Raw genomic sequence first — 23,163 nt, forward strand, 5'->3', positions numbered from 1 at the left:
AGGATTGCAGGGTTTTTTCTATCCAGGAAATCAAACATCCTAAGCAGGAGGGGCCAAATCCTTAGCTGTGCACCCTGGACACAGTGAAGATGACCCGAGAAGAATGGTCATGCTCAGTTGTTTTCCCCTTTCTCAAATTTGGACCCACTTAGGCTTTAAACACTCCCCTTCTGCTCGGTAATCTAGTTTGGGCAGCTGCAGCAGCCAGCACTTTGTCTTCTATATTCGACCTATTCATCCAACTACATACTTCATTTAATTTGCCAAATGCTCCCATTCAGGCAAGAATCTGGCCCCACAGAGAGGTACTTCTGCCATCTGCTTTAGACATTTAACTACAGCTTTTCTTAGGACACCTACATTTAAAAGCACAAGTTCCCATTCACTCAATGGGAAAGGCACATGGCAGAGTGTAACATGTATAAGGTCTCAGAAAAGGAGAAAAACATTCCACATGACAGCAAGTGTTTAACATGTTTCAAAGTAATTCAGGGTGGGCCTTTCCACTACAAAAAGGCACTACTATTATTGTTAGATCTTTTTCTTTTTGAACTATAATGAAATTAAACATGTGACCCACTGGGATCATAGAAATCCCATGTTCTCATGGTTTCTCCCAATTTAGTTTGGACTAGCCAGCAGAACTACAGGCTACAGGCTGCAGATTTGAGATTTATTAGTGTGCATCCTAGTTGCTGAGCTGGAAGTATTTTATGGGTAAATTCCAGATCAGTGGGCAGGGTGAGACAAAGGTTTAGCACACTCACCAGTTTACTTGGCTAAGGAAGTTCAAAGGCACAGTGCAGGATGCACCTATCACACAGGTGTAACTGTGTACAATATACCATTAGTATTGATGCTGCAGAACAGACCTGGAGAAATGAATTTAGGTGCTCCACTTTGTGACCAACAGCTGCTACATTACAGCCATGAGGGAAGAACAAAAGCAACTTGGCTCCCTGGAAGCAGCTCAGATAGAGGAATTTCTGCTCAATTTATTTATAATGTGGGCAGCAAGCTTAGAAAGGTTCACTCCTGCATGTTTGCCTCAATACAGCTGAGGAAGAAATTTACACTTATGATCATGCGTAGTTCAAGTGTAGTACAAGCAATTCTGGACACTGCAATGTGCACTGACCAGCAGCTTAATGATAAATGACATATTATTATAATACTGATGAACTTAAGGTTTGGGAGGAAGTAGTGAATGCAACAGTAACTCTATTAGGGGAGGAAGGACCCAGAGAGGCATTACATTAAGTTGCATGAAGCCTTCCAAAGCTTACTTAAGTGGAGTGGAGAATATGTATTATGAAGTATGATAGGTAATACCAAACTGTTTCACTAGCTGTATAGTGTTTCTTGGCAAAGCATTTTGAAGACTGCTTTCAAAATGAAATTTCCCACACATGATTATCTGTGATTTCCATGCAAAGTAAGGTACTGTAGTCAAACAAAATTGTAAAAAGACTTTAAGCTTTGTTTCTGCAGGGAAGGAAATGGCATCGGTAGCAACTGAAAAAAATCAATTAATATTTATTTATAAATCCTGATCCTATTAGGATAGCGTGAACTTTGATTACAAATACCATTTTAAAGGTATATATCTATAGCAGAGATTTCCCATAAACTACTTTCTTAAAATACTTGCTTTTAAAAAAATAGAGCTCTAAATGCATTGTGATAAATTCAAAAGATGTGCTAGTTAATGGCTGTAAAAATAGCTTTGAAAAGGATTTAAACATGACGTGTATATAACAGACTTCAGCATTGGATGCTTATAATAAACTTCAAATTATATTTTAAGAGCAGGGAGATTTCACAGACAGGCTTAATGTAATATGGCATTGCTGTGTCTCCAGCAGAGCAGAACTCCCCTCTGAAGGTCATACATCCTGTCCTCTTTGCTGGTTCCCTGGAGCTGGGCACAGAACTTGCAGCATATGCTCCAATGCTTAGGTTATTTTAAAGGAGTACAGCCAAAGCTGTCATATGCCCATTAATGAAAGGAACAGATCCATGCACTCTTCCTTGGTGATAACACCAGCTTAAAGATGTCCCAGGCTCACCTGCTCATTCCTGTCCCCGAATGGCTCTTGCCCTTAATTCTGCAGGAACAAACATCTGTAGAAACACCCTGTGAACCAGATTCATTAACTGATGCAGGGTAAAGAGAGATGGGTTTAAGTTTTTACCCTTGGGGTTTTCTTTTTTCTTTCTTTCAGAACTAGTTGCTAGTTTCAATTTCTACCACGCTTTCACAAACAGCTGAGCCAGCAGAAGCAAATGAGCAATTCACAGGCAGGGCACAAACTCCTTGAGCCAGCTACACCACTGAGAAAAAGGTATGAGGAACTATGACCTGCGTGTCCCATGCAGAGAGGATAAGCCCATTATTTACACCTAGAGGCACCACTCTCTCTCAGCTATACCTTCATGTGCATTTAAGCCAGCACAGCCACTGGGAAGAAGAAAAAAACAAACAGTTCCTGCACTTGTGGCTGCCCTTGGCCACTCATTTCTACGCTTGCATCACCTTCTCAGGTGCCATCACAGACTTCATTGTATGGCTCTCTGGTCAACTACAGTGGCCATTGACCCTGGGACCTTTTTGCTAGGCTATTTTCCAGCTGGGTCAGATTCCTCATCTCCCTCACTGCACAGCCACACACACATGTGCCTGCATAGCGAGAGGTACAGCCCACTCTCTCCTTTTTAACCTCAGAAGAGCTTGAACACTTGCAAAACTGCAGCCCTAGGTGAGAAACCCCAAGGAACTGTGGGGTTTGGGCTTTGTCCTCCCAACCCAGAGGACTGTATTATCACCAGAACAATTTATTTGCACACAAAAATATACTTCAGTCTGAGATAAATGGAAATGGACACTAAAAGATTTACCACCAAACAAGTACAACAAGGTGAACCACAGGCAGGGGGTATAATGCCAGCCTTCTTTAAACAAGTCACGTTGTAACTCCAGGAAGCTTGTCTCATTAGAACTCTATATTATTTCACTGAATAAAACCAACAAAACCAGAACATTTTTCTTCCCAAAGCATTTTTCTTCTTGTTAAAGAAAAAGATAAATGAAAACAAAATATCAGTGCAGCTAAGCTTCCTGTTGCTTTTAATTCCCTGTGACAGTAACCACATGCAAGTTTCCTACCCAGAAATATGTGGTTTGTTTTAAAACTAGCAATATTAGCATATAATAAACATTTTTTTCAGGGTGCATATTCATAAGGAGCAGAGTTAAGGTTGATAATGCAACCTGCACTTTCATATGCTTCACCGCTTTCTGTGCAACAGGAACATTATGAGTTGCTTTACTGAGTTTTGTTTTTACAGAGTATTGTAAGTTTATTCATTTTTCAAAGGAATAAGAAGGTATTACATATAATACATCTTGCAAAACAGTCTCTAATGGCATCAGATCTTCATAAGAACTGCGTCTGCATTCATTGTGCCTATTAAAGTTAACTGTAATCTATTTATTATATCATTAAACTTAATATATTGTGAGATGAATTCTATTTATAGATGCAGTAATAGCTGTGCTAATCACTCAAGTTCACATTGAACCAGGCTGTGCTTCTGAGTCACAGCAGCAGTTGCTTCAGAGACCAAAGGACATTCCTAAATTTCCTGAAGTGATGACCTTGCCTGTTACACACTGGGCAAGTGGCCCTGCAAGCCTCTGGCTCCCACCCTTGCACTGAGGAGGAAGCTCCCACCACACACCCCATCCCCTTCCCTCCCTGCCCACTCTTCTCCCAGGTATCCACACGCACCACTGAGGGCAAGGGCAGTGGCTGCCACACCACACCAGCAGCAGAGGCCACCTGGGCACAGGGTGTTCTGTTGGCACAACAGGAGGACAGCAGCCACTGACTGGGGTCTTTTAAAAATAATTGTACTTTATATTCCTATCATAGTAATTTCACAGATTATGCATGTGACAATAGTCCATAAAGTCACATAGAGACTGTCCTTAGGCACACAAAGCACAAGCCCTCCTTGCTGATCAACAGATGACAAACATGATACAAAATAAATTAATAGGTATCAGTTCCTTTTCTCAATATTTCAACCAGAGAGCTGAGGTTTTTTGTTTATATTGACAAGAATGTTTGCAAATTGGAGAAGTATGCATTTCTGCCTCTGAACACCAACGTTCAAACTGTTTTCACTCAAATATAAGCAGGTTGTCAAATCACCTTTGTACAGAAAAAGAAATGTGTGTTTGGACTTGGAAGGCTTACCAAAAATGTCTGTCCTTTGCACTGAATACAAATGGGGGACTGGTATCTACTGCTGTTTTCTGTTAAGTTTTCCTTTTTCTTTTCTTTTTTGAGATAGCTTTATTTTAATTGCCAAGAGAAGTGCTTGTTTATCTGGCATAATCTATACAAATTTATTTACAAAATAGTTTCTGTTATCATTTGTGGTATGTGAAAATGAGAAGGGGTTAGTTGTGAGTCTTGAGGCTACAGACAGAAGAATTCCTGGAATTAGAGATTAAGCCAGAAGGATTTAGGAAGAATGTAAAGAAAAAACTATTAAAAATGTCAAATCTCTTTTCCTACCTGTTTTACCTAAAGGGGGTAAAAGGTTACAAAACCAAGCATTCAAAAGAATTTGAAATGACAGGAATAAGATGCTTTTACTATGGAAGAGCTGCTTAACAAGATAGCCTGTGCATGGTACATACTAAGTAAGAGAGATTCTGTGGAAGCAGTGTTTGAGGTTGTGATTTACTATACATTGTTATCCACCTGTGCACATGCATCAAGTTTGCAAAGGCAAACATTCCAATGTTTTAGGCATGGCATCCTGGCATCCATTTTATAGCATCAAGGGAATTCACCCCATCATGTGGCAATGCATTGACTCCCAGCCCAGTGTGGCAGGCAGGAGCACAGCCTGAGCCCCCAGGTGACACCCCACCACCGTGGGTAACCACAGTGAGGAACAGCAGGGTGCCACCTTTGGTGAAAAAGCTCTAGAGGAAGGTGAAATGTCATGTGCCAGGGCAGTTTGCTGGTAACAGAAGTGTAGGATCCTTGAGTCTCAGCTTTGCAGAGGTGATTGTTCTGTTGAATATGTGTGAATTTCCTGGCTCTCTCTATCTTTTCCTCCTCCTTGTTTCTCTGTAAGCATCATCCCCAAGGTCCTCCATCTTTTCCTCCTCCATTCTCTTGCCCTGTGCTTCCTGTATCAATATCCTGGCCAGTATTTCCCCTGTAGTTTGGCCTATCCTGCCCTCTCCACAACATCACAGTCTAACAAGACTTACTGTCCCACTTTATAACTCCTTTCCTTTCCCTTCCCATTCTCAACCACATTTTCTCCCTCCCTGGAATTCAGGACCATTTTTCCATACAATGTTCAACCATCCACAAGGGAGGGGCCATCTGGACTGCAGGACACAGAATCATATAAAGGCCTGGGTTGGAAGGGATCTTCAAGATCATTTAGTTCCAACCTCCACCACTTTGGTCTTTGATGCCACCCACTAGATCAGGTTCTTCATGGCCTCATCCAACCTGGCCTTGAACAATTCCAGATATGGGGCATCCATAAGTTCTCTGAGCAATCCTCAGTGCCTCCCTAGCCCCTGGGTAAAGAATTTCTTCCAAAGATCTAATTAAACCTGTCTTCTTTCAGTTTAAAACTGTTCCCCTTGTTCTGTCCTTACTTGCCTGTATAAAAAGTGACTCTCCCTGGTTTTTATAAGCCTTCTTGAGGAACTGAAAGGCCACAGGGATGTGTCCCTGGAGCCTTCTCATCTCCAGGCTGAACAACCCCAGCTCTCTCAGGCTGTCTTCACTGAAGTGCTTCAGCCCCCCCGAAATGCTTCTCCTTTGCTTTGTCTAATACCTGCACCAGCAAGTTATCTAGAGAATATTTGGTGTTTTCTCTGCCATCCTTGCCCACATCTGCAGAGCAGCTGGAAGCAGCCACTAGAGGGAAGATGCAGTTCTGCCAACATTGTCTTTGGCTACAGAATGCTTGGTGAGTCCCAGGTCAGTCAGGTCAGTCTGGTCAGCACTATGACTGGTAGGACACAGACTCCTTGCAGCCCAGAGTGTCTCTGGTACATGAAAATGGTCATTTTCCCATGACACACACACTCTGCCCTAGCATTAAGCAGCAGTGGTGGTTATAAAAGGGAAAACTGCACATTCTACCTGCTTGATCCAGCTTCCTTTTCTTACCCAAGCCATGTCTACGGTAGAGCACAGAGAAGGGGATTTACTCCTTTTCCATGAGCCCTCATGATTTATTGCCATGACAACTCACCCCTCTCTGGAGGCCTGGGGGAGCCCTGTGAGCTGGTTTCTCCTGAGTACATTCTTCCTGCAGTGGAGGATGGATGCCAAACCTTTGCAGAGCAGAAAGGAATGCCAGGCATCCCGGGGTCACACCAGATGCTTTGAAGGCTTGCTAACCCACTGTCATTAACCTTATGCTGTGCAATTGCATGTCAAAATGGGCTACAGGCAGAGCAAGGAGGCCAGCAAACCTGCCCCAACTAAAAACACTCTTCCCTGAACAGGTGCTTCCAGTCTAGAAACCACACAGCATGCTTGCCTGCCTCTACAAGAGACACAGCCCTGCATAACTTCAGGTAACCAGTCCTTCATCCAGACAAGAGGGATGACAATTGCTAATAATTTATTTTTTTTTACACTGGATTTAACTTTACCAGCACAACTCTTTATAACAGATGTTTCATAGAATTCAAGAAGTGTTGTGGTGTGTTGCAATATCCTGTTTTACCTTCTCCCTTCCCCCTCGCCCCTCGCTGAGTGTGCCCTGTCAATCAGGCTAACATACCAGCAAGGCGTCGTGTGATAGTTGTCCCTAGTCCCTTGAGACCCTGCCCCTTCACCTGGTTGGTGACTCACCTGTCCCCTCCCCTTCCCCTGTCCTGAGCTTAAAATGTTAATGAGACCATGCGGCCTCCATTCTGTTAGCAGCAGTGGCCCAGTACAGACACCTCTGTACCAATGGAATAAACATCTGGCAACCTTCTAGCAGAATCCACTCCTTTTATCCCCACTATCGCCAGAAGCTCTCTCTGCTGAGGAGAACGGAGTCCTGTCTTGTGCCCCGCTGCACTCTGCCGCCAGCCAAGGTATCTCTGGGGTAAAACACCGCAGTGCTGCCTTTGGCCCAGCAGCGAAGGTCAGAACTGGCCTAGGCACCATCTAACTGGTTATATTGGGATACATATTCCAATATAAAGAAGTATGAAATAGGTGGCACATTTCACAGTGTTTCAGAGACATTTTCAGTGCTACCTGTAGAAAACCTAAGAACTAAGCATAAAAAAGGAAAACTACCCTACCTGTCCACTGTTATGTCTAAGCTTCTTTTGGGAAGGCATTTTGTTAAATAAAACTCATGCTTCCTTTATAAAGCTATAATATTTATACTTGAATTTAAAAAACTACAAGTTAAAAACCTCTGTTTCTACCCTCAAGGAAAACTGCATGTTGCAACATTCACATAACCTCAGACATCACATATTTAACCATTTCTCTAAAAATTTCTTAACTGCCAGATCAGTGTAATGGAACTGATGTGCTCCCTAAACCAATCCATTCACTGTGGGTTAAATAGCAAGACAGTTAACGAAACTCCTGGGTTTTGAAGCTTTATTTATAGACTGGATGGAGTAAATTAAAGATTTTGAAATTTTTTTGTTTGCTGTTCCATTCACTCGTAACCACAAAATTAGATGGCAACCGTGGTTTTGACGTTTGAAAGTTTATGGAGACTCAGTATTTCACAAATCCAATTATTTGAGGAAATGCAGTCCTTCTAATGTTACTGATTTACGAATTAAATGCCAGGGAATAGTCCATGTCACCAATGTGGTTGGTTGTACAGGGAAGTATCTTAAAACTATTTTAAAATAAGAGGAAAAAAATGCAGAATATTGCAAACTATTATTTGAAATTAGCACATTGGAAGAGAGATTTAAGATTCTGTAATAAAGCCTGTGCAAATATATGTCCTAGTTCCTATTCCTTTTATTTTGCTGAAAGCAACTACTAAAGCTTGTTATTAGCTATAACGTTGCTTAAGCAATGCCAGCAATGTTCTGACAAATCTCTAGGGATTTTTTTTACCCACTTTCCTTTTATTATCATACTCCATCTCTAATATTCAATCAGTGCCAAGCTGGTTTATGCATGCCAATCTTTCTCACAGAAATGGAAAAATATCCTGCTGTATGTCATAGGCCTGCTGATGTGTCAGGGAGAGACTGAATGGAAGTGGGAAAGGGAAGCAGGAGGGAGGAGGATGAGAGCACCAGCCTGCAGTCTGGTATTTAGCAGAAGTCTCATTTTTTTGATCAGAAAGTTGGCAAAAAATCAAAGTGCAGACTAGCGTTCGTTAGGTCCCTTTTAATTTAACCTTCGACACAAGCTTCACACATCATGAGGACTCTTCCCTTTAGTCTAATTTCAGACACAGAACAAACTTGTGCCTTGAAAACTGGCCAGTCCTGAATCCCCATTTTGCTACCTACCTTCAACAAAACATGCTACGAGCCACTGACCAGATCATTCACTGATGAACCTAAATTTCAATTTCTGTGCAGTTATTTGAACACAGCTGAATTTCCCCACTGGGACAAGATTGTACAATGTTCACTTTTGTCCCTTGTAAAATCATAGACAATGTTTAGGAATGTTTGATTAAAAAGAAAATTCTGGGAAGAACTCATTTGCTGCTTGTGTAAATATAGTTCCTCATTAAAATTTGATAACAACAGTCTTAATGGAATACTACAACCTCATTCATGCTTTTGAATAAAGTGATTTAAATTGGCATGAACACAGTTTAAATACACTTCTTCCCAGCTAACTGTTGGCAGCTTTTTAATGGCCTGCAGGGACAGGTATGACTCATGCCTGCTCTTCAAAAACTTTTTTAAAATGCAGATTTTTTTCCACTGGTCTATTGTGCTTTACAAGTAAACTGAAAGGGACTAAAATTAGAAGGCAGACCACTACCACCAGAGGGATTAGGAACTCCTATGCTATGCTGATTCCAAAAGCTGAATTGGTTGACCTGTACTAGGGACTCCTTTATTTTGGTTCCTACTACATTTCTGGCAAACTTCATCCAAAGTCCCTCCTGGTTACAAATGATTTTAATTCCCTGTGTTTAGGAACAGCGGGTGGTCTCTGGATTCGCATGCAACATTGCACTGAGCAACCCTCATTCTCTGCTGTGCAAGACTGAAAAAAGTGAAGGTGCTCCCCCCTTAGTAAGCCAGCATGAGAACACTACCTGGCATAAGTCATAGGGCAAAGCTCTGGGGTTTTTAAAACAACTGCAGCAACAGTTGTTTTAAAACAGTTTTCTTGTGCCTTATGCACAATATGTTCATATTTACTGATTCTGATTAATACAAAGTTTGGTGGACAGCTACTTTAAAAAGGGAATCCAACAGTCTCAAGTTTAGACTGAGCAATCAACCTGTCATGGAGAAGACAGCAGAGGATACTAACCTTCCCCATAATTCAGGCATTTTAGGCAGTGCAGACTACTGGGTTAAAAGCTAAAACAACAAGGTACATTTCAACTCAAGATAGGGATGTCAGCCTCCTTATCAGCACAGTCCTTCAAAGAGCCCTCTGAAATTCTCTTCCTTTGAGACAGACAAGCCCCACATCTGTGGCAAGATGTGTGGGCTACTCAGTCCTGAAGAGCACAAGAGGCGCTCTCACAGTAGTATCCTGTTAACCAGAAAACCTGAACAAGCTTTGTACTTCTTTATGCAAAGTACCTAGGGAAAAAATGTTAAGTACTTGATTTGCTGTATCACAGAGGAAAGTTAAATGTGACTCAGCAGGTGTACATACCGAGAAGCAAGAACAGTAACACTAACTGGGCTTTGTTCACTTTCCTGTTCATGATAGCTGGTTACATTACCATATTATGTGCATCTACTTTAGGAATGGTGGGGTTTTGCTTTTACAGCAGGTAGACAGCTGGCAGTTTAGTGTGGCCCTCTGAAAGGAGCTATAGAAACGTGACTAGTAAGCTGGGTTAGCTGTTCAGTATTCCAGGCTAAATGGGAAAAAGAAAAAAGAGGAAGACTCAGCCAGAGCCTGCATTGATCTAAAGCATGGGTCAACAGTTCCAAGCCACAGAAAATCCAACTCATTTCCCATTTCCAATTTCCAAGGGACATCTATTACAATCTAAAAGGTATCTGTTTTGAAGAGTTGTGATACTAACACTGTTTTCTAAGCAGAGGCAGTGTACGCCGAGGTTAAAGAGATGGCTGTACCAAAAGAAATCTCATCTCAGAATTTAAAAAAAAGTGTGAGAAACAATCATAATGCCCCCTTCACCTCCACAAAAACTGTACTCTTTTGTTGCAATAGAAAATAGAACTCTTAACTTAAAAATTTAGCAGATGTCCCAGTATGAGAATGGGGATGAATACCAGGATAAGGAGCTGTCATGAAGGCTGTGAAAACAACCAGCATACCAAATCCAACCCTCTTGATCTTTTGGAAGCACATTTTCTATAGCTGCAACTGGCAGTAATCGTTTTTCTGGTTGTATATCTACCTAAATATACAAATAAGCAATCAAAGTGTCTTCAGGTCCTGAGGAGAATTTGTGCTCAAGGGTATGTGACACCTAGAGAGATCCCAAGGAGTGGTTCATATACCCATATTTTCTCACTACTGAGGTACTGAGTTAGCCCTCAATGAAACAGGATGTGCAACTGGTCTCCAAACAAGACCCCACCATGCAAGCAGCCAGCTGATGGTATCAACAAGAGAGTTAAAGGCTGCTGCAGTTTTGTCCAGCTGTCACATATCCAACTTACATTTTCTAACAAAAGTTTGATCAATAACACCTAGATCTGAACAAATCTGGTCCTGCCCAACCAAAAACACTCAGTCTAAAAGAAATTACTAACTAATTCTTCCATAAAACACAAGAATTTCAGGAAGGTAAATTAACCATTTTATGCCCCGATAGGTCTTTCTAAACCTTCTACAAGTTCTTCCAACTTTTCATTTCCCTGAAACAAAACCACAGTTCTCACAAATATTCTGGAAGAACAGACAACTAAGAAAAAATTTTTCAGTGCTCAGATGTTAAGACTCTCTCCCAGCAGCATTATTGTCTTCAAAATGTTTTTAAATGAAAGGGAAAACAGAAGTAGCATTCAGTAGTTTCCAAATAATGCAGTTATACTACGGTTTATCTGTATGGATGCCATCATGGAATTGCACTATTCCTTGAGAGGCCTTTGGGAATGAGGGGAAAATATTATCTTGATCTGCATTAAACCAGTAACTGAATTGAGTATATTTGCTTCTTCATGTTAAGCTAATTTCAAGAAGCTCCTAATTTGTTAGCACTTTTTAGAGTGATCTTGAAGCTGGAAAGGAAAGGAACAGATAGCTCAATGTATATAACAAAGGTTTGTCAAATAACATCAATATTCCTCATAATAAGATTGCCCTTTCAAAGTAAGAACTACTCAGAGACATGGCAAAGACCCCAGCTCAAAGGGACCCAATGGAGCAAGGGGCTCACAAGCTGAGGGCTTAACCCAGAGGTGAATCACACTAAAAGCTTGGCTAGGAATCAAGACTGCTTCTTCATGTTGCTATTCTCACCTTTTGGTTATAAACTAACTCTGGGGCCATGGCTGGGAACACCGAGTCTGCAAGAACACACTCTCCACATCAATGCCTCTGTGCAGAGCAGAGAGGATGACTTTAGACAAGATCTGTAGAAAACCACAATTGACAAGGAAATAAATCTTTAGGAAGAGGAGGATACTGTGCTTTTACCACTTCAAATCCCATTTTCAAATACATGTGAAAATGACCACTGATATCCAAACATGCTTTACATCAAGAACAGTTCTAGATCAGAGGCCCATCTGCTCCAGAAGCATTCCTCATGCCTACTGCTATCTTCTCCTAAGGACATGCCCACACCTCTTACAGACATTCTTCACTGTAAGACAGCCTACCTTCCATAAGCTTTTCTGAAACAACTTGTCAAAACCAGCTCTCAAAATGGCAAGCCATGGGCATACTCTCTGCTGGATATAGCTGTACCAGAAGAGATTACTCTCCCCTCCTTAACAGATTTCAGTCCATGAGCTAAATTGGCTTGTACAACTATATATAGAAGTAGATCTTTGGCAATAAATGCACATTTTTCCCCTTAAACAGGCTAAGGAGTGATGACATGAGCAGCTTAAGTGGCAGATCTGAAGCAGCAGAAGTCTGCTGGCAGGATGCATGACAAATACCTGCAAGTAGCCCAAAGGGTGGCAGCTTATCCAGCCAACTTAGCTGAGCTGGAAGATGACATGTTCACAGTACCAACTGGTCACAGTCACAGAAGCCAAGATATGTTGGATTCCCCATCAGCAGGATAAGTGTGCTGAATTCACTGGGGCCTCATGGTACTGCCAGGATTTGACCCAACATCTTATAAGCCCGTATTACTGCTGCTTTAATCATTAAAGCCTCCCAAATCCAATACCTGCAAAGAGTGGCATATCTGACTTCAAAAGCAGCTTTCTTTGAGAAATTCTAGAGGCAAATTACTTAATCCAACATCAAGATATCTGTCATGAAATTCAGTTGTGCTTGCTATCCACTGTTGCAGTTATAAGACCTTCACCCTGTACTGGCAGTCCCAGCTCATTCACACATATACACACTAAAATCCCCTGTTGTCTGATAGGACATGCCAAGTCATCTGTTCCATACGTGTTTTCAATAAATAGATACACAAACAGCATTGCTAAAATACATTTCAATTATTCAGTTCAAAAGACAAGTTAGTTGAAACCATCTTTTGGTTGAATTTATGTTTTTCTTTTTTTTAAAAGGATTCCTGAGTTCTGTTTCTAGTGTTGCTACATGTGACTTTGTGCAACACCTGAGCCCTGTGAAGGGAAAACTGTAGTAGCATACACAGAGGATAGATATGCCAGGGGCCTAAGTTCTGCTGAGAATTACCTATTAACAAATATACATGGGGTCAGCTTGCAGATAGCTAACAGCAGCAGCTCCTTGAATTGAAGGCTTGGATTCATGGCCCTTGCTTTCTCAGTGTGTGAGACAGGCTGGAGAAGCAGCGAGAAACAGCAGCAAGAGGTTTAATACTACTAGCAGATAAAGCATAAACGTTTCAGAAACCCTTGATTACATGCTCTGAAGCCCACTCCACAATGATTCCCTTACTATCAGTCAGGACAACTAAATTAAATCACACTTTCATTCTGCAGGCATAAAATGAGACATCAGCAAAATAAACTCTAGCAACTTTTTAGTGATGTATTTTGGAGGTGGCTTTGGCTTCATCAGATGGAAAAGCCTTCCAGTGAAATCATTCTGCTCAGATATTACTCATAAAATGCATTTGCACTCAGAAGCTTCAACTTCAAAACCAACTGACTTTTATTAATGAGGGTGTGTTCTCCTAAACCCATTGATGAAATACCTAAAATATCTTCAAATCACACATTTCTTCCACCACTTTCCACAGACAATTTTATTACAGAGCCCTTGCTCCTGCTGTAGTGATGATGGCAGAGCCTCCCTAGGACTGTGACTGCCCTCCAGGCTGACACAGCTCTGGGGCACCAGTGGAAGCAGTGCCCACTCAGTGGGTAACAGGCTTTGCCTGTCATCTGTCACTCATCCTTTCCCCACAGCCCCCTGTACCCACCTGCAAATCCCCTCTGGTACAAACAGCCCAACCTAATCCACTCCAACCAACCAGCCGGGTTGGCAGAGCCCTACTATTTAAAATATTTCATTTTGACAAACAACATTGCCAGCAGCTTTGAGAGGGCATTTCCTTTAAACAGAAGGGTTGCTTACCTGAGCTTACCTAGGCAAACAATCTATAAGGATTGCAGTGGTGTAAACTGAACTCCTGGATTTTGCAGACACGTGGCTGTGGATCGCTAGCATATTCCTCCTATGGGTTGTGCCATGGGAGCAGAGTACCCAGGAACAGCAGGATAAAATAATATCTTAAATTGCTGCAGCTTCTTGCTAAGACTGAACTCTTTGCCAACAAAGTGCTCTTTACCCACCTTAGCTGTGACCAAGTGAAGGGTTTGGTTAGCAGAGAAATAGCTAAAATTGGAATTTTGCAAGCCATAAGATTTTAAGCAAAGCTACTACACAAGATATCATCACTTCTGTGGAAAGTACTCTGGCAGATGCAACAATGCTCACTTTTTTGCCAAACCAGAAAATTTCTTTATGCTATCATGAAGGTATAGTCATCATCCCTGTGATTTGCCTGTAAGTGTAAGCCCTCACAGATGATAATAGCCACCTCAAAAAAAAAAAAAAAAAAACCAACCCCAAAACACTTTGACAAAGCCTAATCTGTTTACAGAAGTAGAGACCATCTACTAACCAACCTGAAGGACACTATTAAAGCTGTATCTGCAAGCTCTTTAAGAAATCTGCTCGTACAGAAATCTGCAATATAAAAAAAAATCCTGGGAGGGAAAGTTCAAATATGTAAAAAAGTACAAAGTCAAAGACAGTACAAAGAGTTTACAACCTTGTCTCTCTTTGTAGCTTTTTAAAAAACTTCTGTTTGAATACCTGATTTTTTTCCTTTTTTCAGCTCACTGGTAAATAAACAGAACAGGCAATTCCTTTCCCACCTATTTCAGCAAAGTCCTCATAGTAAGCTATTTTTTTGTTTGTTGCAGCAGTTGCAAGAGGTGAAAAGTTATTACTCAGTGAACCTAGTGGATTTATTTAATAATTCTTTTATCATAAAACTATGTTTTTCTTTAAACATAATAGACTTCTTTTGAGATTAGAAAGCTTCTCTCTTCCCATAAACAATTTTCCTTCCATTTTAGCTGAGTTTCTTGTGCCAAGATGTTTGAAAAAGGCAACTTACACAAATATTTATACGTAAAATCCTCATGATAGAAAATACAAAATTAACTTTACAAACGGAAGTGAGTTTCTTTATAATGAGTCCAGAATTTAATGTTAGCATTTAAAACATATAAAAGAACATTACCACAGAGAAATATAACACCACATCTACCTCAAATGTCAGAGAGAGTTAACTTTTCTTGTATGTTTGGAAAAGAAATCAAAAGAAAACAGTAGGAAAATATATTAGCTTTGCTTTTGAGAGTTGAGAGTAAAGAACTTCTTCATTTTTGTTAACCTGTGTCATATCAGAATTCAGCCATTATAATTTATGTCCTTTTAGAGTTCCAAAAATGAATGGGAACCTTACTCTCAGAACAGCAGAAGCCATAAGGACAACACAACAAAGAACTGAGAATGTGATGGAACAAGTAATGAGAGCGTAAATCTGAAGTTCAGTGCTTCTCTCCATTATCAGTGCATGGTAATTTTATGCTATTTTCTGCTGAGGCTCCTTTGAACAGAACATTGAAGAGTGATTACATGTCCAAACTTTAATAAAATGTCAAAATCCACTGCTTCTTGTATCTGCAATTGTGATGGATTCCTCCTACACATGGGATAAGAAAGGATAGAATTTTGTATTCATGGTGCTCCAAGCACTATGTTTTAAGTTGGGGCTTGATGTAAATCAGTTATTTGCCAACCAGAAAGTCATTATTATAACATCACATTTTAATTAAAAAGGCATTTTTGCTTTTAAAAATATGGCTTCAGATCTTGAATACGCTTCTAGAAAATAAAGATTTTTAAAAATTCAGTGGCTCTCACCACAAAACAAATCCATGGCCAACATTAGATGTCACCACTACAAGGGGTACAGAGGACAGCAGACTGGGTTCTTCCCTGTAGTTTTAACTCTGCTTAAACTGAAATAGGAGAAAATACCTCCCTTTTGGGAAAAGAAACTGCAAAATCTCTGGTTTGGCCTCAAAACTTCTACCCTTTACAGGCCAAAGCTCACGCCTCCGAGCTCTGAGGTCTGTCCAATACCAATGGAAAAAACAGCCATAGGCTACTGGGGTGGTCCTGCTTCCACCTTCCTACCTCAGGTGGTGTTGTCAATGCCAGAGGGAAGATGGAAACTGCAGGCAAACCAGACTTGGCACCAAAGACACATTTGTCCTGCTCTCTGGAACTCCCACCATGTGGCAGTTTCTACAGTCAAGGTTAACTATATCCTAAGCTGCAGGCTAAAATTCTCCCACTTATTTTTCATAGCACAGATATCTTCAGACAAAACAGAACCAGACTTTTACTATTGACTTCTCTCTGTATTTTGGACAGACCCTCTTTTTACAATGAGACTGCATGTGAAAACTTGTTACTCAAAAGAAATTCCTGTTTTACTCATCCTACTGTCTACAGATGGTGACAAAAGTAGTTCTACCTACCTACCATAGAAAAAGGAATCACTCTTTGAGTTTCAACAACCAAAAGCATCGTAAAGATTGTACACAGCCTATGCAGTTCCCCTTGTAGAGGGAACATATCAAAGAGAAGATACCTGTCAAGAATGCACAGTGAAATTTTGACAGCCAATCCAATGATATTTAGTCAGCTTTTGCACACTGGCTGCTACAGAGCTGAAAAGCGAATCTTACCACAACCTTCTTGCCAGGAGATTTAGCTCTCCTATGAGCTGGGCTTTGATGCGTCAGAGAGGAAAGGATAATTGTTGTATTTTCTTTGGAAACAATGCAATAGTGATTGTGAGACATACTTGTCTGAATTAGATGTATAATACCAAGTCTCATAAGAGACACTCTGAACTTATAAAGCTTGCCTGGCAGTGATAGGAGCTATTAAGGGGTCTGCTTTAATGGATAAGAAACATGACAACTCCCACAGAGAATCAACTGGTGCTGTGCTGGAAGGACTGAAAATGCAGTCCTACTGCACTGGTCCTCACAGAGAGAAAAACGAACACATGGTTCACATTAAGATCTCCAAAAGTGTCCATCCTGAATTTTGTTGAGAAATACATGAGTGAAGAACTTTGACTTCTTACATCCCTTCTGAAAGAATTTACTGCAATTAAATTAAGCTTTTTTTTTTTATTCCCCAAATGTAGGTCAAAGAGCATTTGCGGGTCCAAATGTTAATCATCATTTTGAATCTGATGGCACTGAAAAGAACCTTGAAATAACAGATCTGATTGGTGAGGCAGAAACGTGAAGCTGGTTTGCCACCATATTAATCAACCTAAGCAGAAGTTGTCTGTGTTAGTCCTGCTCTGAAAAATGACATATTGCACCTAGATTATTGCCAGCTTTGTGAGACAGCTCTCTCTTAAATCCTGACAAGTAGAGAGACCAAATAATAATAATCATCATCATCAGCTTATTGCTGCTCCTTGCCCATTCCCTCAACATCAAGAGGTCAACCAGCAGCCTATTGAGTGAATTACCAGGGAGGATGGGTGCCCACAGACCAGGTGTCACCCCAGAATTAAATTTCTGCCTGGTGAACTATGCTGTCTGATGTACATTTCTCATCTGATTTAGAGTGCACTCTGCAAAAGGAAATTTCTGTACCGAGAGGAAGGTGACTGTCTTTCTGCCTTGGAAATAATTGAACCCATGATAGCTATTACTTACAAATTCCTCATCAGATGATGTTTTCAGCTAACCAGAATAAATTTATTAGCCACAGTTTCAAGACCTCAGGGTCTCCCTGTGTTGCAGCCAATGGAGGCTGTACTCTCACTCTTCCTGGTACACAGTGCCCAAACTCCCATGGACCAGAATAAGTGCTTTCCATTATTCACAGCTGACATCCATCATAATAATTTGTCTGTCTGTTTCACAAATGGGGGACATCTTTGTATTTCTCATATTGTCTTCAGAGGGGATAGGGTATTTGTTTCTCTGCAATTCCTATTTTGAATTAAGGCCATTTTCAATTATTTTGTCGACATTATTCTCAGAGAACAACTCATTCCTCGTGGTTTTCTTTTTCAGTGCAGGCCTTCAGGCTGACTTCTTTGACACTGTATATCCACCCCACTTACTGGAAACCATGATAGGCTGAAAAAATGCACCCATTTGCTTCAGCTTTCCATTCATACGTGTCCAAAACTAATGTGAATCAGGACTTTCTTCCCTCCCAAAACCAAATGCAGGATGCAGCAACAGAAGTGACTTTAACAGTCACTAGTCACAAACACAGTAAGAGAACAGTAGATGTGCTGGGATTATGCTAGAAGACTTCCTAAAGAGACTTTATAGCACCATGCTGTATAATTCCATTCTATATTTTTACATAAGGTCCTTGGTAACCTGAACATACTTCCAGGAATCACTTAAGATCTGAAGCAAGATAAAAATACAGCACTTGTGATTTCTGCACAGCTTTAAATAATATATTTACAGGATCACATCCAAGAAGTTTATTTAAACAAACTTATGGACAGCTACTTGGTGACTCAATGAGCGAAACTGCAGAGTGGCACCAATGTAAAACTGGAGAAGAGCATATGTTAGCAAAGTGAATTACCGCAAGGCTGGTGAATAAAGCTACTAACCACCTTCCTTCAGGACTTTTATGCTGTTGCAGGGTATTTCCACCTGCCATACACCTTGTTATCCTTCTGTTTCAACAATACACATGAAGGGCCTACACCACAACAATTTCCTAATTATTTTAATTTGCCTCATTTTTTGGAGAAGGTTTCCTAATTAATATTAAGCATCAAAAATGCTTCCTCTTGAAGCTTCACTGAGCTCTTGAATTTAAAGTACAGCTGTTAAAACAGGCTCCAGGGATACAGGACTGATGCCTTTTTTTCTTTTTTTAAACTGGATAACTTCATTGGTTTGGATTATTTGTCCAAAACTCAACACTGAAGGCTTCTCAGCAAAGTCCTACAAAGAAGAAATATTCCCAAGAGAAAAACTGAGCTAAAAGCCTGGCTTTTCTAGGGAAGCAGAAAATTTTTTCCCAAAAGCAAAAAACTTCAAGAGGACATTCTCTGTTGTCAGTAACTGACAATTAGGTTTTGCCCACGGGTTGCAAACACAATGAAGCATCCAGCACAGGAGATCCAGGACCCCATCATGACAAAGACAGAACCACAATGTCTCTGAACACTGTGAAGTTTCAGTAATTTCCATCCTTTCTCTGAAAACTATCTTTGATGTATTCTCATTGCCAGCCAGTTGCTTCAGATGTTGATTGCTCATTACACTGATTTCTCCACTGTTTCCAGTTCACTGAAGGTTTTATCATGAACTTTTCTGAAACAAATCAGTATAAAATATCTTTAGTGGGATGAGGTTTTGGATGGAGCTTAATTCTGTTTCATCCACAGTGGTGCCTGCTCTCTGTCTGCTTATTAGCAAAGCTTCTTGTAGCTTTTACTGCATCTATTACCTTAGATCCTACCACAAACTATCACAAAACTCATGTGTAGACAGTGTAACAGGCAAAGGCAGAGAGCTGGAGATCTCTGAGTCCATTCAAAGCTGTGCATCTGTTCTGAGCACCAAACTTTTACTAGCCATTAGGTAACACTTTAGTCTTTGCACGCATTATTTTTTAAATAACGTGGAGAATACAAACAAGATACCTATAAAAATTAGAATGGAAATGAATTCTGTACATTTTTCAAAATATTTAGGGTAGAAACATACAAAAGATTTTCAGAGGTAGTTCTCAGACTGTAAAATGTAATTTGCTTTTCACAAATCCCAGTCATTTGAGATTCCCTACCACAAAGATGGTAGGGAATCTCCCATAGATCTGGGAGATTCTAATTTTTACCATGAATTTAATAATTTTGTGTTTAATATTAAAAACTTATGCATGCACTCTGACTTCTTTTACAGCAAAACTTTAATTATTTACCATCCAAACACTCTCACTGAATTAGTTTTACACATGAACTTAATTCAAATTAATGTTGAAATTACATGATACTTAAAAACATCCAGACTAAAATGATAAAGTTCCATGTTACCACCTATCCATGGACTCTAAGGTACCTAGTGCTTTCTGCTATGGAAGAACAAACTGCCTGAACAAACTTGTCCTCATAAATTTAGCTAAAAGGACTTCTGAAATATCTCATGCAGTTTTTTGTTCATCTCTACTCATCAAACCATCTACAGGAAACCTAAACTGAAGCCACAAGGTTGGGCACAGCACTGAGTGGCGTCCTTATCAAGGAGCTGCCCATTTGTCACACCTGGACAGCACATAGCATTTGCACCATGCTCCCCCATGTTTAGCTGTGCCAGCAGAAGATGCTGATGTCCCCACTGCAGAACCAAAGGAACAATAAATCCACTTTATGTTAAATTAGCTGGGTTAGTGCAAATCACCCATTTAAATTGGCTAAGCTTTTCTGGCTGGTTGCTCCACAGCCAGTGTGGGAGCTCTGCTGGCTCCAGTGAGGCCATAATTACCACCAAAGGGGCAATAGGAACCTGCCTGGGGGAGATGAAGGTTTCCAGTGGCATGGATTTTAGCCAAGTGAACGTCTGTCTACAACCTCCAGCATGTGATTTTTAATCAAAGTAGTGATACTAGCACAGGCAGTTGCAGGAGGGCCTTTACAGTGACAGCAGCTCTTACATCTGCTCTTCATGCACCACAGATCCGTGTGCACTTGGCCAGTTAAAGCTGTTTAACCCCTGCGTATTCCACCACCTTTCTGCAAGAGGTTACTGACCTTAGAGCTCTGCTGCTCTTTCATCTCTTTCATGCAAAACATTTTCCAGGCAGCTTAAATCACTTTTGATAGCCTTTTAAACTTAACTAACTTTCCCTAAAGCGAGTCAGATCATTTACAGGATCCATTTGCCAGCAAAGCTGAAGAAAGGAAATAACTTCTGGCAGACTACAAGACAGTACTGGAAAAAGAGGGAGAAAGCAGGAAGGTAGGCTGGGGGCAAAAGTGTGCAAATAGGGCCTCCAGGAATCACAGCAGGATTCAGAAGATGGCAGCTGTTCATTACCTCTTCTTGCACTTCTGTATAGCTGCATTTGCAGACAGATGTGTGAAAGCAAAGTGCTAGAGTTTATAAATTCAGGGGGTGGAGGGGAACCACCCCTGCTGCAGCAGCTATCATGACAGGGTCCTACTTTGGCCATTACTTTTTTTTGCTGTATTTCAATACACATCAAAAACTCTAATAAATTGTATCTGATTTAAAGAGCTTGAACAAGTTGCAGTTAGTGAATTCCCCACTTTGCTTTTGACAAAGTCAGAGTGACTGTTGTTCAGTGTGGAAGCTAACCAGTGACCAGTTTTTCACTTGCAACTCAAAACTCATATAAATCTGTGCTTCAATGTCCTCAATGTAATTTTGAATGTGATCACTAACTCATTCAAAGCAGAACTCTTCATATCACATTTTAGTGTGTTAGCTCACACTATAGAGAAGCAATGGAATTTTGGAACTGAACAGTGCTGTTCTTTAAAATCTCTTGATGTTTTCTAATTATTCTTGAAATAAAACTCTGGTCAATAGTTAAGCAGGTAAGAAGCATCTGGACTTCTTCTCTCAAGAACATAAAATGTGGCCTGAATTGTACATACATCTGTTAATTGGTCTGGAATAAGGGCTCATATTCTCACTGCCAGGCACTGGCTTTACACACTACAGTTGTTTGCTGTGCTGCAGGACCAACAGCTACAAACACAGCACATCTCCTTATTACAAGTAAAATAAGGTTTATGGGTAGTGGCAGAATTTTTCACTATCCCAAATAATACAGCTGGGATGGGGGCAGGGGAGGAGACCAAAACGTTGAGCTGATGAGGTTCCAGGTATACCTGGTGTGGTGAACAATTTAGGTACACATCTGAGACTTGCTGGTTCCCACCTAGCAGAAAGGGCAGTGTTAGTAATGAAGGAGGAGTTTGTCTCCAGTGGCAAAGATAGAGGTAAAACAAGGGGAAAGAACCCCAAGATTATGGCATCCCATGAAATCAATAGCTCTATTGACTCTATGGCTTTATTGTCCCAGGCTCAATGCTTTGGAAAGTATTCTGTAGCTTTTCCTGGAGGATTAGGACTGGGAGGGTCAGAGACTGTGTGGGTACTCTGAGAAATGTTAACCCATCACTGTTTCCATCCTTCCTCAGCTGTCAGAGCACTCCATCTGCTTAGTCACCCCTGGGCGTCCCAAGGGGCTCAGAGCAATGCCAAAATGCAACAGATTCCAGAAGGAAGCCAGGAATTTGATGATCCTGTTACAAGGGCCATGCACTAGAGCCACACAGAGCTGTGTTAGCACATACCAATTACCTTGTATTTCAGACAGTAAATGATTAACTTCTATGTCTAAATGCAGAACACCTGTTCCCAGCTTGCACTTATAATATCCACTTTAATATCCAGCTTCCATTGCAGGCCTGGAAGAGCAGTCCCAGGGCCCTAAAGCTTGTTCTCCCTTCTCAGCTACAGCAATAGAGCCAATAGAAGATGTACTGGCTCTAGACACAAACTTTGTTCAATTTCTCTTTAGATCACCTCAGCCAGTGCAGTGCTACTCATTCTGCTAGCAAGAGAATCAATTTCCATGTGTATGTAAAGGGCTGGCTTCTGGCAAAGGTTTATATAATTGTACATAATGCAAAGTTCAGTCACAACATCAAAAGGAAAATTATTTTTCCTTTCATGAGGCCTGGGATTTTACTGTTTGTTCACTCATTTGTTTTGGCAAGAGCCCTGATCATGAGAACAGCATATACAATCCTATCTTTTTTTTTAATAAACTGAATCAGGGGTTGCTGAAGGAAATGAACTGTGAAGTGGGGGCAGCAGGATAGTATCTAACATTATTGCAAACAATCCATTTGTCACTTTCATGGACCTGGGTTAATTAATATTCTATAAAGGCCTTCCAAAAGTTGAATACCTCTCAAGTTCTGAATTCATGGGGCTGACCTTAGACTTTCTCAGAATGATTTTTAATGCAGTCTGTTATCAGCAAAACCCGTTTAAACACATGCCCCATCTGCCAGTACCCCATTTGCAAAAGAGCTTCTTATACTTGCAGACAGTAAAGCTTCTGCCTGCTTCCCTCTCTCCTCTAAATACCAGCTGTATGGTAATGAGCACAAACAGCTGAAAAATACTGCACAGTAACAAAGCTGGTACATAGCGGGCAGAACAACGCATCCACTCAATGAGGCAGTTGTAGCATGAATTTAGCA

General features: G+C 40.7%; 1 protein-coding gene and 1 long non-coding RNA gene across 2 annotated transcripts in view; one reads left to right on the forward strand and one right to left on the reverse strand.

Moving 5' to 3' along the window:
• Positions 1-23,163, reverse strand: part of FBXW7 (F-box and WD repeat domain containing 7) — a 177,025-nt gene that overhangs the window by 37,006 nt on the left and 116,856 nt on the right. The window lies entirely within an intron of this gene.
• LOC141729155 (uncharacterized) lies at positions 5,635-15,916 on the forward strand. Its single transcript, XR_012580417.1, has 2 exons — positions 5,635-6,631; positions 15,280-15,916. It is a non-coding gene; the product is annotated as an uncharacterized LOC141729155 (long non-coding RNA).

This window comes from Zonotrichia albicollis, chromosome 5, assembly GCF_047830755.1.
Source record: "Zonotrichia albicollis isolate bZonAlb1 chromosome 5, bZonAlb1.hap1, whole genome shotgun sequence".
Lineage (NCBI taxonomy): Eukaryota > Metazoa > Chordata > Aves > Passeriformes > Passerellidae > Zonotrichia > Zonotrichia albicollis.